Source organism: Protopterus annectens, chromosome 8.part0, assembly GCF_019279795.1.
Source record: "Protopterus annectens isolate FY-2018-M chromosome 8.part0, PAN1.0, whole genome shotgun sequence".
Lineage (NCBI taxonomy): Eukaryota > Metazoa > Chordata > Ceratodontiformes > Protopteridae > Protopterus > Protopterus annectens.
In genome coordinates this window covers 1028801362-1028824864 of record NC_056741.1, presented here as the reverse complement: position 1 = coordinate 1028824864, position 23503 = coordinate 1028801362, and positions in this window count along the sequence as shown.

Here is a 23503-nt window from a genome sequence, read left to right as displayed (position 1 = left end):
TGATTGACTTTCTGTGATCAACATACATTATCTGACAAACTAAACATTTACAAGGGGTAGGAAAAAAACATGAGGCATACTCTGAAGAGGTAAGTAATATGATGGTCATTTAAACACTACAAAGATCTGTGGGGTGCATGTGTGCACCAGCTTGTATGACCATCCTATGGTGATTAAGTGTCATATATATCCTCCCATTTGCTGACTCCTCCTCCTCCTTCCTTATGGCCTACTTCTCCCTACTCTTCATTCATTCAGCAGCCTCCAATTCCCATTTGTGCAGTTTGGTTTACTGATTTGTATTTCAGTATCTGAAACACATTGGCCAGTGCAACTCGGTTATTGAAAGAAAGGCCAGCTGTCATTCACCATACAGTGGGGAAGTCATCACAGGAGGTATTACAATAAGTCAGCCTAAATGTACATTTGGTGTTCACTTCTTGCAATACTTTGTCTTTTTTTTTTTTAGGATTTTCGCACATTTTCATTTATGATTATTAGAACCCCCTCCCACAGGAAAATTATCTTACAGTTTTTTCATCAACATCATCGGCTCCATTCTTTCCATTTTCTACATGGGGTCAGAGTGTCATGTCAACTGTAGCTATCACTCTTGATTCAATGCCACTCTCTTACCTTGTTTGACAGTCATGCCTGACTGTTGCAAGTCTTCTTTCACACAATCCATCTGCCAGTTTGCTAGACTCCATCTTTTCCTCTTGCGCTATTCCAGTCTGTCCTAAATCGTCTTCCCCATATCATTTCCTGCTTTTCTGCACATGTGACTAAACCACCATAACCTCATTTACTTGACATTTTCTTCAATCAGAGCTACTTTGGCTTCTGTTCTAATGTCCTAATTTCTGCATCTGTCCCACAGTGCACATCCTACTAACCATATCAGGTTCCGCATCTCTATCAACACTGGTCTCCTCAACTGCTTTGCTCTTACTGACCAGATATCTATCCCATACTCACACCACTATTTTGTACACCTTAATTTTCAGCTTCTTTGGCATTATCCTGTCACACACTGCCCCTGACACACTGTGTCACTTGATTGCAGCCCCTCTGGTTCAAGATTTGAACTCCTTATTCAGACTTCCCTTGTCCTCAACTACCATTCCCAGATACTTGAAGATGTCAACCTATTTAACTATTTTCCCTTTTAGTTCAATTCTCAGCTTCTTCTGATTCCCCACATTTTCTGCAATTACAACTGTTTTACCTGTACACAGTTTCATCACATTTGTCTTCAGTTTTGCATTTCATTCCCCTATCAATTGCTGAAGTTCTTCCTCCGAGACTGCCTTAATTCCACATCTTCTGCATACAGCAACTTTGTTGAGCTATCCTCTCCAATCTAATTGCTAATGTAGCCATGACCAATAGGAACAACCATAGACTCAATGCTGAACCATGATGCACACCCATTCCCATTTAGTACCCCTCTGTGAGATTGAACACTGTTCATATGTAAGTTATTGTTTCTATGTATAGAGCATGCACTAAGTATACCAGTATTTCCGGAATTCAAACCACTGCAAGACTGCCTAAATCAGCTTTCTAGGGACATTGTCATATGCTTTAACCAAATCTAGAAACCCCCAGTTGAACTTTTTTCTCATCACTAGCTAGCTTCTTCTCAACTATCAGTCTCACTGCAAACATTGGGTGGGTTGTGCTACATCATGATCTGAATTTGAACTGCTCACATTACATTCTACTACTCTGCATATTTGTTTATCAGTTCCCCTCTCCAGAACTTTCATGCATTATGACAGGAGTTTGATACCTTTGTACTACCCACAGCTGTGGATATCATCTTTCTTCTTGAACACTGGCGCTAGTTTGCTTATTTTCCAGTCATCTGGGATATGCCTTTAATTTTAAGTTAAAAAGTGGTATCTTTGAATAATTAAATCTAATAGCTTCAAAAGAGTTTGTAGTTAAGACCTAGCCGTTCACTCTTTTCTTTTTCTTTACACTTGAAGTTTCAATATACACGTCAAAAGGCAATCTCATAGTTGTTTTTAGCATTTTGTGTTTAAAGGTTGAGAATCAGTTCTGTCTGAGTTAATAAGCATCCCAGTATGTTGAAAAGAAAGGCAGGAAATCCACTTTACGGGGACAGAAAGAGTAAATATTTTTTTTTTCATGTGGTTTAGAGCTATCTGTAATCTGACGTTAAGGGATAGCAGGCATTTGCTATTTACAGTGTATTATAGTGGGTTAAGGAAAACTTATCTGCTATAGCCTCCCAAACTAGAGGCCTCAAAATCATCTAGTATTATTGCAAATGTGAAGCTGGCTATTTTGTTTGATTAAGTAGGTACTGAAGCAGTGCTGCATCTTAAGACAGGGACCAAGGAAAAGTTCTTGATATTTAAAACTATGCAAAAACTGGTCCAGACCACCACAACTAGGTTACGTAAAAAATCTTTAATAAAAACAAACAAAATAAATAAAAAGATTAGTGCTTTCTGGCTATTGCCCTTCATCAGATCTAGTTCTATTAAAATGCCAGTTTGCAAGTTAAAGAAAGAACAACCAATCAAGTGCAACTCTCTTCAACAGCTGTAGCCAATCATCTTCTAGTATTGAAGTCTACGCCCTTTCAAGATGGGTTTCAAGTGAATAACATCATTAAGTCCTGGCTGAATGTCTGCACGTAATTTAGTGATCCAGTGTACTTCTTCTCTCTCTGTAATTGCGACTACATCCTCTCCTCATATACCTGTGGAAATAGTCTATAAAACCAAAAAAAGTAAAACTGTGTGCAGGAAAGGTAGCAACATGCTTATATAGTGCATTCCTGTTATCACATCTTCTGATAGATCCTACATGTTGCAAAATTCTTTCTTTTAGCATGCAGTTATTCTTGCCAACATAGAAACAATCTCAAAGTTTACATTATTCTTTCAGAAAATGTGGCTAGGCTTAGAAAGCACCCCCCCCCCCCGGGTCATTAGCCTAGTAACAATCTATGAATCTATGAAACTGGTGCTTTAATCATGGTCACACCTTACATGCAAATGCATGAACCTATTCATTTTAGTTATGATATATATTATTTATAATTATAATGAACTGATTATATAATTATAGTCACCTAAATGAAAATTACTTTAGCTTGACAACATTATCTGGGATCTAGGAACTTATATAGACAACAAGCTGTACTTAAATCAGGATATCACCAGTACTGTCAGAAGATCCTTCTACCTCTCTCATTTTGTCTGTTATGAGTTCTTGTTAAAAAATCCCAGTTTGCTTAAGTCTCCTTTACACTGTCCTCATTCACCCCACCTTTATCCTGTCCTCATTCACCCCACCTTTACCCTGTCCTCATTCACCCAACCATTACCCTGTCCTCATTCACCCCATCATAGAATACAAGGCTCAGTTTGGCATATACATCTCAAAAAACACTCATAACTAGAAAGACCCCAGCATCCCATAATTAAAATAATCCAGGTTTTAAAAACCTGCTCTTATTCATACTAAAAAACTGTCCTCATGTTCTGTATCCTAAGGCCTGCTGTGAAGTGATCTGTGCCTTGCCTTCTGAGTAATGTCAAATCCTGCTTTGTTTTCCTCAGAAACAAAAACTACACAGCCAGTACCCATACCAAAGAACTAGTTATGTGCCAAGATATAAACATGTCCTGATTCAGGGATGTCATCGGCACCTCCCACACCTATGTATGGATAAAGCTTCCCCTACATATTAAACAACATAAAACACAAGCAACATTTGAGCTTCAGTTTTATGAATACATGAGATTCCATGAAATTATACCAGGAGTCACTGACTAGACTCGTCTAACAATGCCAAACCAAACATCATAACTCAGTCCTTCCTACGCATTACTTTTCTACAACTTCTTCCTATTTCCATTCCTTCTAGTATAATCCAAGCTGCAGAAATTCTGTCTCTACCAGATTAACTCCACCTTCTGTTACCATCTTCTGACTATCAGCTCACTTAAAAGAGTTACTATTCTATGGTATTGTTAGCCTGCAGTGGTTAACATGCTGCCTTTTAGTACAAACCTATAAACCTATGAACAAATGTTTAAAGCAGCTGTAATTATCATTCTTTGCTAACACAACAATAAAATAGTCCTTCCATCTTTTATTCATCTTAATAGGCGTTCCTGATCTACAAACACAACAGTCACTGGTAGTAGAAGAAATCACAACCAGTAATATAGTGCATGAGATAATTCACCATCATAATCTAGAGTATCTGAATGATTAAGAGAGTCTCACATTGCAACAATATCCCAGTCTGAAGAGTCCTCTAAATCATGTATAGTTTTTTGATGTTGGTGTCTGTGTGTGTGTGTGTGTGTGTGTGTGTGTGTGTGTGTGTGTGTGTGTGTGTGTGTGTGTGTGTGTGTGTGTGTGTGTGTGTGTGTGTGTGTGTATGCGTGTGTCTGCATAAGCAGTAGAATAGCATGCAAATAAAGCCAGGAAACATTCTGTAGTGATTTGACATGGTAGGAAGCAACCATATAGCCTCTGCTGATGTTCTATCTATATTAAAAAATATTTCAAATACAACCACGGAACCATGCCCCTTAACCTCTTAGTGCTACAAATCTGGACAAACTCTGACAAAATGAGGGGAAAAGGCCCAAAAATAGGGACAAATTTTAAATACTGTTAATATAAACTTAGGAAGTTGCAAGAATAGGGTTTGTGTTAACATGCATTTTCAGAAGGATTTGAAGTCTGAAACTCAAATGTATGTCATTATTTAGTAACTTCAATCCTCAGATCATCCCAGTGATTTGCCAGAAAAAAATCACAAATTTTATGAGGAACAGACCAAAAATATGAGGCAAAATTTCACATTCTGTGAAAATCTGGACAGTTGAGAGGTATGCGCAGAAATAGTCTAGAAGGCATATCTCTCAACCTCTTAGAGCAGGAAATCTGGAGAAAAACATCAATAATGTGGGAACAAGGGGCCAGAAATAGGGATTATTTTTAAATATTGCTCTTACAAACTTAGAAAATTGATAGAATAACAGATTTGCAAAATACAGCTTTGCTGCCCCACCCCCAAATGAACAGAACGCATTGTAAGTCATGCAGACCTAGGGCAAGACATCTGGGCAAAGTCATAAATAATGGGAAAAGGGAGATAAATCAGGACACATTTTAAATATTGCTCTTACAAACATAGAAAACTGATAGAACAAGAGGTTTGTAGCAGCAGCAGCAAACAGCTTTATATACCGCTCAACCTCTTACATGATAACTCAGCTTCTTAGAACAATAAATCTGGATACATTTTAAATATTACTCTTATTAACTTAGAAAGTTGTTAGAATAACAAAATTTTTGTTAGAATGCATTTTCTGATGGTTATGAAGTCTGAAACTCAAATCTCATTTCAAACACCCAGTAATGAACCACAATCCAAAGGACCACACTCAGACAATACGTTTAGCACTTTCATCCACTTTTAATGCTGTGAACTTCATCAGAAAAATTACACTTGACCCTACCCCTTCCTATGTCAAGTGTAATTTTTCTGATGAAGTTCACAGTATTAAAAGTGAATGAAAGCGCTAAACTTATTGTCCGAGTGTGGTCCTTTGGATTGTGGTTCATTACTGGGTGTTTGAAGTTTTTCATTGTGGTCTTTAAAGCTTTTTTCAAATCTAATTTCATTATATAGGGACTTTAATCCTTAGATCATCCCAGTGATCTCTCAAAAAAACATGTTTATGAGGCACAGACCAAAAATATGAGGCAAAACTGGACATTCTGCATATATCTGTACAGTGGAGATGTATGCTAGAGCAAAGGCTCAAAAAAGGAACAAATGTAATACCCTCTGTTCTGTATGTTCAACATTTGGCTTCCCTTCAGTTTCCCTAATTACACAGTTGCCAGTTGCCTTTTTGTGTAGATTCAGGGCTGTCAGCATGGTGAAGATGCAAATGAGTTCTGAACTTATTAGAATTGTTGAATCCCAAAAAGTTGGATCCATGTAGGGATATTCACACTATGTAGGCATTCCCTCAGTGTTTGTGTTTATGGGATGGAAACTGTGATTCCTTACATTATCAGGTAGGTGAGTCAGGTTACACTTGCAAAGTGTTACATGCAGGTCTGTCAAGGTTGGAAATGCAAGTAAGCAGTATACAATTCACTGGTTCTGTTTCATTAACATCTAATCTCCTCTTCATTTGTTTGTAAATTGTGTTTTCTCTGTCATGTTTTTAGCTTTATTCAGTATAAAAGAACAGAAAAGAAAAAAAAATAAAAAGGGAAGAAATAGTTGAAATGAGGAAAAGCAATCTATGACATACACAGTAGAAAATGTTAGCACACATGAGATATTTATACACAGGTCTGGATTTCAACTCTCACTCCAATGCATCTTCAGAAAACAGGATGGGTGCCTTATCCCTCTTTGCCACACGAAGAGCTTTGCAGCAAAGAAATGAAGGCATTCATCACACAACCAACTGCAACAGAATATATACTGATATCAAACCATAAATCGCCATTGTGAGGTTGGCATAATAGTTAAGATCTTTGCCTTATAGGTGCAAGATGCAGGGTTTGCTTGTCACAGGGGCTAATTGGCTATCCTTAAATCTATGAACCTATTCTATCTATGAACAAGGACACAACAACAACTTCCACTGCTGCCAGTTCAAAATACTTTACTAGTGCACGAAGTAGACACAAGCACTTTCACAATACAGCTTCATCAGGTGTAACAATACATTGCACAAAAAACACCCTTCTTATACTAATAATGAAAATCACATGACTTAAAATAATTAACTCCTTAAAAAGCTAACAAAAACAGCAACAGTAAAAAAAAAACAATAGTAAAAAACAGCAATAGTAAAAAATAAAAACACATAAAAATTACTTATAAACAGGTCTGGATTGTAACTTAGGTCTAAGGGTACATGTTCATTAAGACCTGCACTATAGTGGCAGGACAGGTAGCTTACATCCTTCTAAGTTGGGAACTGCTGATTGAGGGCTCAGTGTCTGTTATTCTAAAAGTGTATTAGTTCTGGTTTAAGCACTTGGGCTTCAGGCCAGTTATTTTACATTAAGAAGGTTTGTAGTCTGCACTCTTGTGGGAGGAGAGGCTGGACTCTGCCCTTCTGAGCTGGGAATTTCTGGTTAAAGGCTTATAGTGCCTGCATATTTGAACTGTTTCTTACTGAAATTGGTTCACCTTGTTTGCTGTAGCATAGACTAGATCCAGGCCTGCTGAATCTAGCTTTGTTTGTTTGCTTGTTTGCTTGTTGTTTCCCTGAAACGCTAATTCCACCTAAAACGTGGCTTTTCAGTGCTGCTGTGGATCCCTAGTGATATCTGCATTGCTTACTGTACTTATTTCCTTGTTTCACTTGAAAGAAAGTTACTGTTTGTCATTTTGCATTTAAGTTACCTGTAACACATTGCATTTAAGTTACCTGGCACTTGCTCACTAAAGCAATTATATAAGTCAGCACTAAAAAATTAAAAGCACTACACCCTCACAAACTCCCCTTGTGTACCTTGTTCCCCATTGGCCCTTTTTTCAATTATAAAGGAATTCCCAATACTATTCTAGCATGTCAAAAGGTCAGTTGTCAATCTCCTCTCCGGTCCAGCTGGTGAATCTGGGAATCTTGAGGCAATGTTACAACTGCCTCATGTACACAGACAACCCTCTCCTCCTCCCAACAAATTCCAACACATGTGAGAGATGCAATCATATAGCCAAACTGGAGGCTAAGCTCTCTCAACTCAGTACTGGCGTAACCAGTCAGGAGGAGAAGGAAACCACACTCACTACAATTCCAGTCTCACATAGACCTACCACGACAGCAAACCAAACACATAAACACACAAAACATACTGGAGGCTCTAAATAAAAATCTGCCTAAGCAGCAGAGACCTCCAAAGCAGACACCCAAGCAACCGCTACCCCAAAACAAAACATGTGCAACACATAGCTCACAAAGCCAGTGTGCCGAACAGTCACAGCCCTTAAGGCTAAACAACACACCTGATACACTTGTAATAGGTGACTCTATCATCAGGCACACTGACTTCCCACTGACCAGGCTGAACAAGGAGAAGGTCACGATGAGCTGCTGTCGGGTGCTAGGATCCGCCACATAACACAAACACTCAGGTCACTCCAAGGCAAGTACAAATATGACTTGGTCATTGTCCATGCTGGTGTGAATGACCTGAGACGTACCTCCCTGGACTACATGAAAAGAGACATAGAGGAGCTCTCTGAGCATGTAGCCCAGGCCGGTATGACCCTGACCTTGAGTAGCATCTTACCCTCACCGAGAATGATGCCACAATATGAAGACAAGATGATTAATTTCAACAACTGGCTTAAGTATTGGTGTCATTCAAAGGGGATCCAATGCCTGTCAGCCTGGGATGACATGCTTGACAAGCCACGATGCTTCGCTAGGGATGGCTTGCACCTGTCACCCATGGTCTTTTGGATATTGGCAAAGGCTCTTGCTACTCCCATAGTGCCTTTTTTAGGCAAGGCTCAAAAGACAAACCCACCTCCATAGGTATCACAAGGGATAAGAAACTAAGAGTAATGCTACTGAACACCAGAAGTCTAAACCTCAAGATGCATGCACTCAAAACTCTCCTTAGCATCAATATCTGTGCAGTAACAGAAACCTGGTTCAGGGCTCCCAAGAGCACCCCAGCACTACCAGGTTATACCTCATACCATGCTTTTCGGCCCCAAAACTTGGACCGAACCAGAAAAGGAGGGGGAGTATCAATATTTGTCAAAGATACCCACACCTCCAGGTTGGTGGCACAGCACGAAGCATCAGAGACTATCCATGTGCAACTAACAGTGGGTAAAACTGCCTTCCAGTTTATAGCCTGCTACAGACCACCCTCCCAAACCCAGGAACCCCACTCGGCCTTCCTGAGAACACTGGAAAATATGAAGGTCTCTCCAAACACCATTATATTGGGCGACTTCAACTACCCAAACATAGACTGGGAGCATTACTCTAGCTCCAACACCCTAGCTCAAAAGTTCCTAGAATTTATAAACTCAAATGCTATGGAACAACTTGTCACCACTCCCACAAGAGGGGAAAACATACTGGACCTGTTCATCACCAACATGGGGACTCTTTGCTCCAGACCAGAAGTGTATCCCTCACTGGTAAGATCAGACCATAAACTAATCTCACTGGATATTCACATCCTGACCCCACTCCCTGCCCAGAAAACCACAGTGAAAAACTTCTCTAAAGCAAATTTCACACTCCTCAAAACCAAGGTGGAATCCTTCAAAGCCCCCGGGCCTGTGGAAAATACGGCCCAGACTGCAAAATCCTTTATAAACGCATTCTATGAACACCTTCAGGAATGCATGGATCATGCAATCCCAAATAAAACCAAGACCCAATCCTCCAAAAGCAGACGTCCTGTCTGGTGGACCCCAGCCATAAACAAACTATACAATAGAAGGAGGAAGCTACTACATGATAGAGCAAAATCCCAAAAAGGGAAGGCATCTCTGATCAGTGTTAGCAAAAAACTACGGGCACTCATAAAATCGTCTAAGGCCAGCTTCGAGAGAAAAATTGCACAGGACACTAAGGATAATCACAAGGCTTTCTTTAGTTATGTTAGGAACCTGGGTGGGAATTCCCAGATATGCTCAGAATTAGTCCAAAATGACAAAAATACACTGAACCCACAGACATTGCCAACATCCTAGCTGACAGGTTCAGCGCAAACTTCTCCTCCCACCAAAAGGACAAATATCTATCCCAGCAGAGTGCTGCCCCTGACATCTCAGATGCTCAGGTAAGCGCCGCCTCTCCAAAGCAAAAAGGTACAGCATCAATGGGACCAGACAGTGTCCCGGGCTGCATCCTACATGAACTCCAAGAAGAGCTAAACCCAAACATAAAACTACTGTTCAATCTCAGCCTTACCACAGGATATGTACCCAAAGAGTGGCGTACAGCAACAGTGGTCCCTCTCCACAAAGGTGGTGCCTCAAGGGATCCTGGAAACTATCGCCCCATAAGCCTGACTAGCTTGGTCTGCAAAGCTATGGAAAGGATCATCATGGACCTCATAAATAAAGATATTGGGGACCTACAGACACTGGATCCTAACCAGTTTGGCTTTGTTAAGGGCAGATCCTGCCTCTTAAACCTGGTCAATTTCTTTGAAACAGTCACCAAGGCCATTGATGAGGGGAAGGTGGTCCACACAGCCTACCTGGACCTCGCAAAAGCCTTCGATACAATACCCCACTCGGGCATTATAGATAAGCTCACCAGCTTAAATATAAACCCCTATGTCACTAGATGGGTTGCAAACTGGCTCAAGGACAGAACCCACATGGTTAGAATTGCTGGAGTCATGTCAGACTCGAAACCAGTTACAAGTGGCATCTCACAAGGTTCAGTCCTGGGACCTCTCTTGTTCGGTATATATTTCTCGGAGGTACAGGCCAACATAGAAGGACTGTGGCTGACCAAGTTCGCAGATGACTGCAAACTGGGCACCATAATCGACTCTCCAGCTGACACAAGCATCCTCCAAAAGGGCCTCATAGAAACAGACAACTGGTGCCAGAGCCATGGCCTCAAGCTAAATGCCAAAAAGTGTATAGTCATCCCCTTTGGCAAAAACAAAGTGCCCACAAATTACCACATAGGTGGTAATCCATTAAGTATGGAAGAAGTAATTAGGGACCTGGGGACCCAAGTTGATAGCAATCTCTCATTTGACAACCACGTGGCCAAAGTGGTTAGAAAAACATTTTATATAGCCCACCTAATCATGAAGGGATTCGCATCTAGATCAGGGGAGGTCATCGTGCCTCTTTACTCATCCCTCATCAGGCCTATAATTGAGTACAATGCCCCTTTGGGATGTACCTTACCAGACACCTGCAGCAACTGGAAAGACCCCAAAAGTACCTCACCAAGAGGATCAAAGGGCTCAAACAGATGCCATATGCTGCCCGGTTAAAGAAACTCCAGCTCTACTCAATGGCATACCGCCTGCTCAGAGGCGATCTGTGCCTGACGTATAAAGCCATGTCCAACCTGGAATTAATGGACATGCTGCACCTCAGAAAATCCAAATCCCATCGAGCTACGTGCTCGAGAGACTTGAACCTCAGCATTGAAATAAATAGGACATGCTGGAGGGACAGATTCATAACCAGAGGCTCTCTTCACTCTGGAATAAAATCCCAGTCCAGGTTAGGCAGAGTCCCTCATTGACTCTCTTCAAGAGGAATCTTGATGAGTGGATGGGGGATCATAGGTTTACCCCAGGTATCACTTCTGTGTCACTGTTAGACAGAGGCACAGTATACTAACCTCGAAAAAGGGCATAGCAAAATTAATTTAAAATGGGTGGTGAAAGCCAAACACACTCTGGCTAGGCTTATAAATGCCCTAGGGCAGATAGCCTAGTATGAACCTATGAACCTATGAACCACTCCATGCATTGGCCCTCATCCTGACAATCCAAGTTGATTCTAGCTCCTCCGTTTTATGCCTAATGTCCCCTAACCTCACATTCTCATGTGTCCTACCTATCACTATAAATTTAAAAGTGTGCGTACAGTCTGTATTTTTAACATGCTTTGCTAGTGCATTCAAATGATTCAGTTTACTAATACTATAAATATGCTCCCTTATACGATCTCTAAATGCCCTATCAGTTTTACCTATATAAAATTTACTACACTGAGTGCAGTGTGAGAGATAAACTATGTGTTCTGACGTACAAGTAGCTGTAACATTGAATCTATAAGTCTTTCTCTGATCTGGATGATAGAAACTATTACTAACATCTAAATACTCACAATATCTACAGCTGCCAAAAGGAAAAGTACCCTTAAAAGTCTCATTGTAATTAGAAACATTTGAATAACAAAGTCTTCTCCTTAGTGACTTGTTGACTTGTTATTCCTAAACATAAAAGTAGGTTTTAAATTTTTAGTGATAGGTAAGACACATGAGAATGTGAGGTTAGGGGACATTAGGCATAAAATGGAGGAGCTAGAATCAACTTGGGTTGTCAGGATGAGGGCCAATGCAGGGAGTGGTCTTAATGAACATGTACCCCTTAGACCTAAGTTACAATCCAGACCTGTTTATAAATAGTATTTATGTGTTTTTATTTTTTACTATTGCTGTTTTGTACTATTGCTATTTTTTACTGTTGCTGTTTTTGTTAGCTCTTTAAGGAGTTAATTGCTTTAAGTCATGTGATTTTCATTATTAGTATAAGAAGGGTGTATCTTGTGCAATGTATTGTTACACATGATGAAGCTGTATTGTGAAAGCGCTTGTGTCTACTTCATGTACTAGTAAAGTATTTTGAACTGGCAGCAGTGGAAATCGTCATTGTGTCCTTGTTCTTGTTTGCTTATTTCATTTTTACTCTTTGGGACACTTTAGCTGAGTTTTTGGTGGTAGTTTTTCTACTATTTGGAATATTTATTATTATATTTGAATGTAGTGCACTTAGTGATCACATAACCTCTTATGATTATTGCTTGCAAATATACAGGTCTATCTTACCTTTCTGTTTTTCCTGGTCATTCATCAGTTATCTGATTAGTACTTTGAGACATGCAGTCTGTAAGCCATGTTATATCACTACCCTTAAAATGTGTGAGGATATTAACGGGCAATAATATGATATGAATTTGCAAACAACTGAAGGTCAGGTTGGATGACACAAACAAGCATACACTGCACTTTTGGTGTGGGGGGGCATAGGTGAGTTATTGTTATGGCAAAAACAAGAATATGTTGCTCTTGTTACTCTCTTTGTTTTGCATCATGTCTGTCATTTGACATTGTGAGGGTTGTGAAGTTAGAAACTGCAATGTGTAGTATTACTTTGTAACTTCTCTCTTCAATGATTTTCCAGTACACATGTATGGTGCTAAACTGAGGGCATGCAGTGATCATCAGTGCTTTTGAGAGGTATGACCGCATGAAACTTTGATGCCTGAGACCTACTACTTACTAATGAACACATATAAGGCAAATAAGTATCTGCTGTCCCATGTTACTTTAATGTTTCTAGAAATCTCCCACCTTTTATTTGTTTACTGTAACAAGTGATGAAATAAAGAAAATGCCAAAATATTATTAAAGAATATACTGTAAGTTCAGGACTTACCTTGTAAATGCAGCAGTTGGCACAGTTTTAGTTCAGTGCTGACTCTGTCTGATGCAAGCAGTACACTGCCAATATATGGAGAGGTAAAAGTTGTGAACATTACCTGGCATCAATGTTACTATATGTATGTGTGTAGGAGAAAGGTATTAGGTTCCTAGGTGGTCAGTGAAGGTGTTATGTGTTGTTTCTTAGGAAAAGCAAGGGCATGCTGAGCATGCCTACTTCTGCCTCCAGTCACAGCAGCGGGTGGTTCCCCCTGTGAGGTTTCCTGTGACCGTGGCTATGGTGGCCTGGGCATTGGTGGGAGGATGTGTGGCCCTTCCTCTTGCTGATCCTGCAGCACTGTTTCTGCAGGATCAGAGTGTGGATTATAGTGCATATTGTGAATATTTGTGTACATGTGGGAGGATAATACTGCAGGGCTCCACCAGATGTATCTAGGTACTGGAACCATGACTTCAGCAGCCCATCCACATGCTCTATGATGTTTCTGGTTTGTATGTGTGCCTCATTATAGCGTTCTTTCATGGGTATGTATGCAATTCTGATGGGTGTCATCAGCCATGGTTCAAGTACATAGCCAGCATCCTCCTAGTAAATGGCCCTGCGGGATGTCACCCTTAGCAAACTGCTGGTACAGATGTAATGTGTGCCGGCTATGGGAGTCATGATAACTGCCAGAGTTGCCAGCAAACATTAAAGATAATTCCCGGGGCATTACACATGACTTGGCAGTTGATGGAGTGGTATCCCTTGCAGTTCATGTACATTGTACCCTGCTCACCAGGTGGTGACTTAATGTGTACATGAGTGCAATCTATGGCACCCTATACTTTAGGGTAGTGCGTTACCAAGTAGAACTGTTGCATATTGCTGGCCCTCCTCAAAACTACGGGGAAAACATATGTACTCACTGGCATGTATGAGCATAGCATCTAGGAATTGGTGGAGGATCCTGGATGCTGATGCCTTTGACCCACCCATCATGTCCCCAGTTGGTCTTTGAAAGGTAGCTGTAGCTAATATTCTAAGAGCTACACATACCTTAATTTCCACTGAGATGGGTTCCCCTTGGTTGGCTTTGGCTCTAAGTTGAGGGTGGCAGAGCTCACAGAGTTCTTGTAAAGTGTCCCTCTCCACCCTGTAGCCCTCTACAATCTCCAGGTCATGAAGCACCTGGAAAGTTACCCTGGACCTGAACACTCTTCTCCTTCTCAGCCTAGGCCTATTGTCACCAGCACCAGCAGCACTGGCTTTGGCCTGTAGCACATACATATGGAGCAAAGCTGCAGCAGCCCCTAGCATTGTGTCTCTTTAAAATGTCCTTCTCTCCACTCCAATGGTATTGAAGTATTTAGGAAAAAACAGAATGGAGGCTACATGGATACTTTATATCTTGTTGAATAGCTCCACAGTATTGGACTGGTTGACTAGCATGCAATTTAGCTGCTTATGTTGTCATTTGCAACTATAAAACACAGTCAAAGACAGATGCAATCCATTAATAATCTACACCATTATAAAAAGGCAAACATGTATCTAGCCACACTGATGGTGAGGAAAGTTGTATATGTGTAGAAGACTGCAAAAATAATTTTTCTTTAGGATATATCTGAACAGAGGAGTACTGAACCTAAGCAGGTATACTCCCATTTTGTCACCTATGTACTGCATATGCTGAAATATATTTAGGAATAGTGTGAAGCAAAGGTTTTACACTTTTATCAGTATGAATTAGTTAGAAGAGTACTGATGGTATGGGCCTGTTTGTCAAGCCATTTCAGAGATATACATGATTGACAATACATGAAAATGGAATGCTGAGTGATAAATATGTGCAAATGTGTCAGGGGCAGATCATTTTATAGTACTTTTAGCATTTAAAAGAGGCTTAGTTAGCAAAATGGGTCATTTGCCTGTTATTTTTGTGGGGGTGGGGACCAAGGATGAGTTACTGTTACGGCACAAACAAGAATAGACTGTTCTTTTGGGGGTGGAGCAAAGGCGACTTGCTGTTATTGCACAAAGAAAAATAGACTATTCTTTTGGGAAGAGAGCAAAGGTGACTAACTCTTATGGCACAAATAAGGATATGTTGTTCTTGTTACTCTCCTTGTTTTGCATCCTGCCTGTTGTTGGTATTTCACATCTCTCGCCTGTTGTATGTTTCTCCAGTGGGTACCACTGACTGGCTACCTTTTTTGTTTTATTTAGAAACAGTTATTTTGTAGTTAAGTGATACTTATGTGTATTATACTTCTGTTGTCTTTTAGGACACCTACAAATATGTCACTCAGGTGTGCCAATCCACAGAACCCCCCCCTTCACTGATGCTAAAAATCAAGTCATAGTCAATGAATTTTGGCACTATGGTGCTTTTGTCCTGGAAAGGAGATGGAGAGATATGGACTGTAGGATGAAAATATGGCAGCTGAAGTGGTCCATGACCAAATGGTTACCAAGGGAGGGCCTGCTATGGAACCACCACTAACCCCCAGTGAAAAGTTCCTTGCCAATCTGAAAGATCCAGACAGCTCCCAGGAGAGTGCAGTACAGCATGTCCTGGATGTGAACACAGCACCTTCCGAGACAGCAAGTACATCCCAGGAGGAGCTTCCAGGTAAACTTTGATAGTTCAACAATTGAATACTGTTGTATAGTAAAACAATGAAAATGAATAAGTTCATTTTGTATCAACATGTCTTGTTTCGGGGGTGGGTTGAAGATTGCTACATTTATAAGCTTAGTTTGGACTTGTCAGCCATGTTCTTGTTCAAAGTACTGTAAATGCACATATGCAGGGGTAAAAGTATTAACCCCTGTGTTACTTTTAATTCTGATGATGTTATACTTACCTCTTGCTTAACTTCTTCCTGGAATACAGCACAGTACGTCTTCTGCAGATGGAATACCAAATATTTTTGTCAGTAGTGCTGAGCAATTTAAAGAAATATTGTAGCTTGTGATTTTGATCTCAGGCCTGTTGTGTGTACTGTCGTACTGTCTGTAATAGTGACAGCACTGTTAGTTTATCATATATTGCACTATAGTTGTGCAGATACTAATGTATTCCTGTGTTTCATGCTCTTTATCACTGGTGATCATGAGACTGCAAGTGTGGGCCCTGTGCCACCTGACGTCAGTGGATCAACAGACTCTGATGATGATGGTGGCCAAACTGAGGCACAGTCAGGGGGTACACAGGTTGAATATGACAAGGAGGTTGACATACAGTCATCCCCTGCATTTCCATCTGATACAGCCAGTGGACCTATGCCTACCTAGTCCACTGAGCCCACAGATATTGGACAGGTAGAGGGCATAGACATTAATCAGGCAAGTGTGGTTACTGTGGCTTCACTGCCTGTTGAGTCTGTCCATAGCCAAATTGTGGGCAAGGTGCTACACAGGAATGATAGGAATCCTTGGAGGGGGCCTGCTGTCCCTCCTCCACCTGGTGCAGGTGTCATCTCTGTGCCAGTCAATATATGTTTAGAGTCATCATGGAGGCACAGGCACAGTCCCATAGGTACTCCAGACAAATGATCACGGTTGTGGATGTGGCATAGTCTGACATGCATGACTGCCTCCACTGTATTGCCAATTCACTGGATTGGATGAATTACACATTGGAATGAGGGATGCCTGTGATACACCTAGGGGTGTCTGACATGGAATGAGCACTGTCTGTGATGAAACAAATGCTGGAAGGGGAACGGCATCCTCAGTGGGGTAGGTCAGCAACATAATTTGCTGTTAGCCAACATGGCAGTGACTGATCATGCTCCCATAGTGGCAGTAGTTCCATTGCTCCATCAGTGAGTCTGCTGTCCACATCCAGACATGGCAGGCCATGAGGTCATGGCCCTGTGCATCCCCATGTAAGGAGCTTGTCCAGCAGACATCAGTTATGTTCAGTTTGCAACAATCCATGTGACCATGGGCATGGACATGCCAGTGCAACTCTTGCCACAGCAAGTTCTTGTGGTTGAGGACAACAAAGATGAACTGCCACTTCTACCATGCATGGCTCACATCTGTCCAACAGACCAAGATGTAGAGCTAGCACAAAGCTTGGCTGTGTTCATGCAGACACTCACACAACAATTTCACCTGGAGGACCCCTACAGACACACACACACACACACACACACACACACACACACACACACACACACACACACACACACACACACAAGAGTTACTCAGTTTGTCTCACTGGTCATTTGTTGTTTTATTCCAATGTCTGCCTTCTTCTACTTCCTACTCACATACATACTCGCTGACCTTCTATGTCAGCCTAGAGTCCCACCCCCCAACAACACCCTGTGCAAGTGTTGATAACTGTGCCATATCCGTTTTCTATCTTTTGGATTTAGATGTGTCTGATGCTCAGAGTGCATAGCTAACTTAGTGCTTAGTATATCTGCATTTGTGTTGTTGAATTGGTCATTGTACCTTTGCCTTATATTGGCCTTTGAAAGTTAGAGAGTTGATAGCATCCAGATTTAACAATGTTATAGTGAATGCTCTTGTAAGCATGTTAATGTCAGAAACTGCAATGTGTTCTATTACTTTCTAACTTCTTTCTTTAATGATCTTCCAGGACAAATGCGTGGTACACATCATAATTCCCACCATCATATTCAGATCTCAGAATTGTATGACAGCACTGTAGTCAAACCTCATCTGAACAGTAATACAGTATGATGCTCTCTTTTGCATGTACCTCTACAGACACATGCAGCAGCTGGAGAGACCACAGGGCTTTCTCAGGAAGATAACATAGGGCTACAAACCATGATATGATGTATGTGGATAGATTAAAAGCAATATCTCTGTTCTTTATCTGGTATAGGATGAGCTGACATCTGCCTGGCCTCCAGGCCAGTGTCTGACCATGCCCTGGTGGGGTGACCACATACCAAGACATCTGATATAGCTGAGGACTTCAGCAGTGCCTGTTGAGGATATGGAAATGTGTCCCACATACTGTGGTAAAAGGTTCTCTGTAATGTCAAGCAAGAGCACACATGAGCACACAGTTGACTGCAATGAGAATAAAACCCCTATCAATCTATGTACACAGACTACGCAACACAGTACATAATGCAAGTGCCACGACACAAGTCTGACTTTTGTAAGAATGAGCCTGAATTTATAGTACATGTCATCAGCAACCTGTGTGTGTGTGACAAGATGCTGACAGGCCTGCATAGGTTTATAGCTTCTGATGGTCATACAAGGTTACTACTATAATGGCCCTAGATTCATAGGTTCATAGCATGTTACTAGGCTAATGGCCCTTGGCCTTGTCAAGCCTACCCAAATTGCACCATTGTTCCCTTATAGACCATGATATGTAGTCCATATTTGCGAATCCATGATCAGCACTGGTTGATCCTGTTTAAGAGTGACATAGGTGAAATCCCTGGGGTAAATCTACACTTTCCCATCCAGTTGTCCCAGTTATACTTAAATAGGGTCATTGAGCAGCTCAATTTCATGTGAATTGTGAGTTTGTTTCATAGGAGTTGCAATCTCTGGGAGATATGTCTGTCTCTCCAGCATATGCTGTTGATGTCGCAGGCTAAGTTAAGGTTCCTAGAGTGTGTCTTGTCCCATGTGATTTGTGGAGGTGCAGCATTTCCAATAAGGCAGGGTTCAAGACTGCTCTGTAGGCTATCCACAAGTCATCTCTCAGCAGTCAATACAATACAAAGTGCAGTGACAGGGCCTTTGGTCTGTCCATGTAGGTAATGCATTGGAAGTCCCTGGATTTTCTAATTGAGAAACCTGTGAGGTTTTTCCAGCTGCTGCAGGTGTCTGGTGATGTACATGCAAAAGGAAGCATTGTAGCCTATTAGTGGTCTGATGAGGGATGAGCACATTGGAGTTATAACCCCGTTAGCCTTGGATGCTGTGCCCTCACTTATGAGGTGTACAATGTAAAGGGGCTTCATTAACACTGTGGACATATGATAAGCAAAGCTGAGGTTGCCATCAACCTGCATTCACAAATCTCTCACCATTGGGTTAAAACATAGGGGGTTATTATTGATAGGGTAATTTACAAGGACTTCTGTTTTGCTGAAAAGAATAATAGTGCATTATTTTGGGTTAACTTTAAGCCTGTGTCTTTGGCAGCAATCATTTATGTATGTAAGCACATTTTTGTAGTATGTTGGCATCATTTGTGGATTCAATGATTGCACCCAGTTTGCAGTTTTCAGCGAACTTGTTGAGACACAGGCCATCTTTTTTCACCTGATTTTTCTAAGGAATACATTCCAAACAGTAGGGGACCCAGCATAGACCTTCATGGGACACCACTGGGTAGAGGTGGAATCCCCATCTATAACTGTATGCATTCTGTCAGTGAGCCAGTTGGCTACAGATCTAATGATGTAAAGGTTAATCCCCAGGTGGGTGAGATCTGCAATGATGCCTCAGTGGGATATTATGTCAAAGCCCTTGGACAAGTTAAGCTAGGCAGTATGTACTGATTTTCCTTCATCCAGGGCTTTGGTGGCACACTCGAAGAATTCCACTAGGTTTAACAGACATGATCTCCCCTTGACAAAGCCAATGTGGGTCTGGTGAACAGTTTGAAAGTAACCAATGTCCTTGTGATAAGGTCCAAGATGATTTTCTCCATGGCCTTACAGAAAAGGCTGGTCAGGCTTATGGGTGTATAGTTCCCTTAGTTGTTTAAAGGATCCCCTCTGTGAAGGGTATTACTGTTACTGCTTTCTCCTCTTCCAGAACAAAGCCACTTTTTAGACTTTGGTTGAAGAGAGTACCCAGTGGTTCTGCTAACTCTTGCTTTAGACTGTTTAGTAAGCAGCTTGGGATATTTATTTATTTATTTTATTTCATTTTATTTTATATTTGTTAATCGGGGGTGTCTGACTGAGCTGAAAAGGCCCTTTTTCAGCAGAGGCCCGGGGAGATAAGCTCCACAAAGAAAAATTACAGACACATTTAGTTATTTGGACATGATCAGTATACACACAAATTACAAGAGACATGTTTTTACAGTGGTATGCAGCACATAAACAGTTACAGTGGAGAGAACAAACAAAAAAATATTAATTTTAAAAATAAAGGTAATTAATAGATTTGTGGTGTACAGCTGAAATTTGGAACATTGGTAGAATACATACATAGTACACAGGTACAGTACATACATTGTAGATTAGCCAGTGTTTGTGAGTAAGATTGAAAACTATTATCAAGTGCTCTAGATTTAGTATGTATATGTTATCCACTTTCTCTAGCCTGGGGAGCAATCATGGCACTGCCAACTTTGCTTGAGATGTTGCCTGATGAGGTCTTTAAAGGAGGCTTTGGACAGTGTGTTTTGAATGCTAGTGGGGACAGAGTTCCATTTTTTTAGCCACTGAACTACTATATAGTGAATCTCCAAAGCTGTTGTAGCTGTTGGTGACTTCTAGTAGTAGTTTGCTTGATGATCTAAGAGGCATTTTGGCTGAGTGATGTTTTACTAGGTTTTTGAGGTCAGGACACTTATTGGGGAGGTAATAGATAGAATGACAGAGGCAGAGCTGATTGTAGGTTAGGAGGTTGGGCAGTTCAAGCCAGTGGAGCTGTCTCAAAGCAGTACAGTGATGAGTTCTATATCAGCAATTTGCAGCAAAGTGGGCAATTCTGTTATAGCAGGCTTCCATTTTGCTTAGTACAGTTTTGTTGAGATTAGTCAGAATGGGAGATGCATAGAGTAGGGTGGATAGAAGTTGGGAGCAAGCAATGGCTGATCTTGTGTTGTTGGTAAGAAATGGTTTGATACGGTAGAGTGACCCCAGTTTGGCATGTACTTTTTTAATAGTTAAGTTGAGATGACTATCAAATTTTAGGTGGGAGTATATGGTTATTCCCAATAGCTTAGCCTGTTCCACTGGAGCAATTGGAGTAGCATTTGTGGAGTAGATAGTGAATTGACTGTTAGTGTTTTTGTTAGAACTGGTTATAATCATAAGCTGAGTTTTCTTTGGATTGAGGATAAGTTGGGCTTTGGTAAGATAGTTTTCAACATCAGAGAATGCTAGTTGAGTTCTTTGCAGGAGGGTGGGAATGTTTTGTGCAGCACAGATTAAGGTAGTGTCATCCGCATACTGAATTATAGATGCATGCTGTGTGGAGGTATGGAGGTCACTTGTGAAGACTGTGAAATTATCTATTCCCATAGAGGTTGTGTTTTGGTATTGATGAGTGTGGTTATGACCAGTTATTTGGAGATAATAGGTAGAGAAGTGTTGACAGGTATGCTGTGTGGTATGATCGGTGGAGATAGGGATGTGAAATTGTTGCCTAACCTCTGTGCTAACAGGTTGGCTATGTCTTCAGGTTCAGTATTAGTGGTACTGTCCACTCTGAATTCAGCGCAAACCCAGGTCTTCACTTTTACATTACAGACATAGCTAAAGAATGCATTGTGATTATCCATAGATATGGATGCTAAATTAGTTGTATAATTAGCTTTAGAGGACTTTATAAGATGTCTAATTTGCTTGTTCAAGCAATGGAGGGTGTTCTTCTGCTGAGACTGTTCCCTCTTATTCCTAGACATCATTTTATTTCTCTTGTTGTATAATCTATTTATGCTAGATGTTCACCAGGGTGGCATTTTTTTTCATGAGAAAGTTTTGATCTGTTCTGTTACAGCTAATTTTATGCACTTGTAAAGGTGTTTATACAGGACATTTGTGTACACCTCTGTATAGGAGTCATTACTGTCAGTGGTGGCAATAGGTTTGAAATTATATATGCCATCACTTAGGAGGCTGTAGTTTACTTTGCAGAGATTTTTCTACCTCTTGGATCCTGAGGGGGGTCAGGCATGATTCTTACATTGAATGTGACTGATTTATGTTCAGACCTTACCCGGGAGGGTCTCACATATGGGGTGCAGACTAACTGTTCCAGAGCATTCGTGTTTACAAAGTGCAGGAACCGTAGGGCGAATGTGTTTGAGCTCATATATGTATCCCAATCAATGGAAGGATAGTTAAAGTTACTAAGGTGTTTCGCTGTATTATGAGTGACTCAAGCAGGTCCAGGAAGGCACTGTGTGGTTTTCATATTTCATGTTGGTGTACCTGTAACTAACAATGACATGAAGGCGTTTCTCTTATGGTTACTTGGATTTGTAGTAACTCAATGGAGCCCTACTGCTGAACCAGTCTTGAGGTGTACTTGTCTTTTATGAGGATCAATGCACCTTCTCCTTTGGTTCTTTCACATTTATTTTCCAGCCTGAACATGTGGAAGGCATAATAGCTTTTCATGGTCAGAGTACTCTTTGCGGCCCTAAACCATGTCTCTTTGATTGCACAAACATCGACATCTTCATAAGCAAGAAGTGCCTCCATTGAGTGTAGTTTCTGATTTAGACTCCTAGCATTAAGCTGCATAACCTTAAGTTTGTCTTTTTTGGATATAGTGTGTTCTTATGGCACTGCCTAAAAAAGTCAATATGGGGGAGACAAGTACCTTGGCCAGTAACCAAAAGGCAAGAGGTGACAGATGAAGACCATTCCTGGCAAAGCAGCGTGGTTTGTTGACCATACCATCCCAGCCTGACAACTACTGGATCCCCTTGAAGTGAAACCAGTAACTAAGCCAATTGTTGAAGTCGATAATTATTTTGTTTATATTGAGGCATCATCCTGAGTGAAGGTAGAATGCTGCTTAGGGCTACAGACATACCTGTCTGGGACACGTAACCTGAGAGGTCAATCATATCTCTCTTCATATAGTCAAGTGAGGTATGTCTCAAGTCATTTACTCCAACATGGAGTATGACAGAGGTGTAACTGTGGTTGTTTAGAGACTTGAGTGCATGCATGACTTTGGCACCTGACAGGCAGCTGACTGCGACTTTCGCCTTGTACAACCTGGTGAGAGGAAAATCTGTGTGTCTCGCTATGGATTCGCCTGTGACTAAGACTTTGGTTTTGAGGTGTTTTGCTTTAAGGTCTTAATGGGTAAGAAACTAATACATCTGTTTTTATGTATAGTGTGCTCTATTGGGATTGTCATGTGTACAGAAATTTGCATTTGTGAGGTCTCTGCTCTTTCGGTAAGCTTCTAACGAGTACCTCTTCGTATGTGGGTTTATGTGTTGTGCACTTGGTTTGTTGAGGAGATGAAGTGTGTGTGCTGACAACCTGTTTGATATCTGCATCATTGTTACCTGGGAGAGAGAGCATTTATTCTACATTCATTGCATACTTGCATCTCTCACATATTGTGTTGTAAGCTTTAGAAGTAC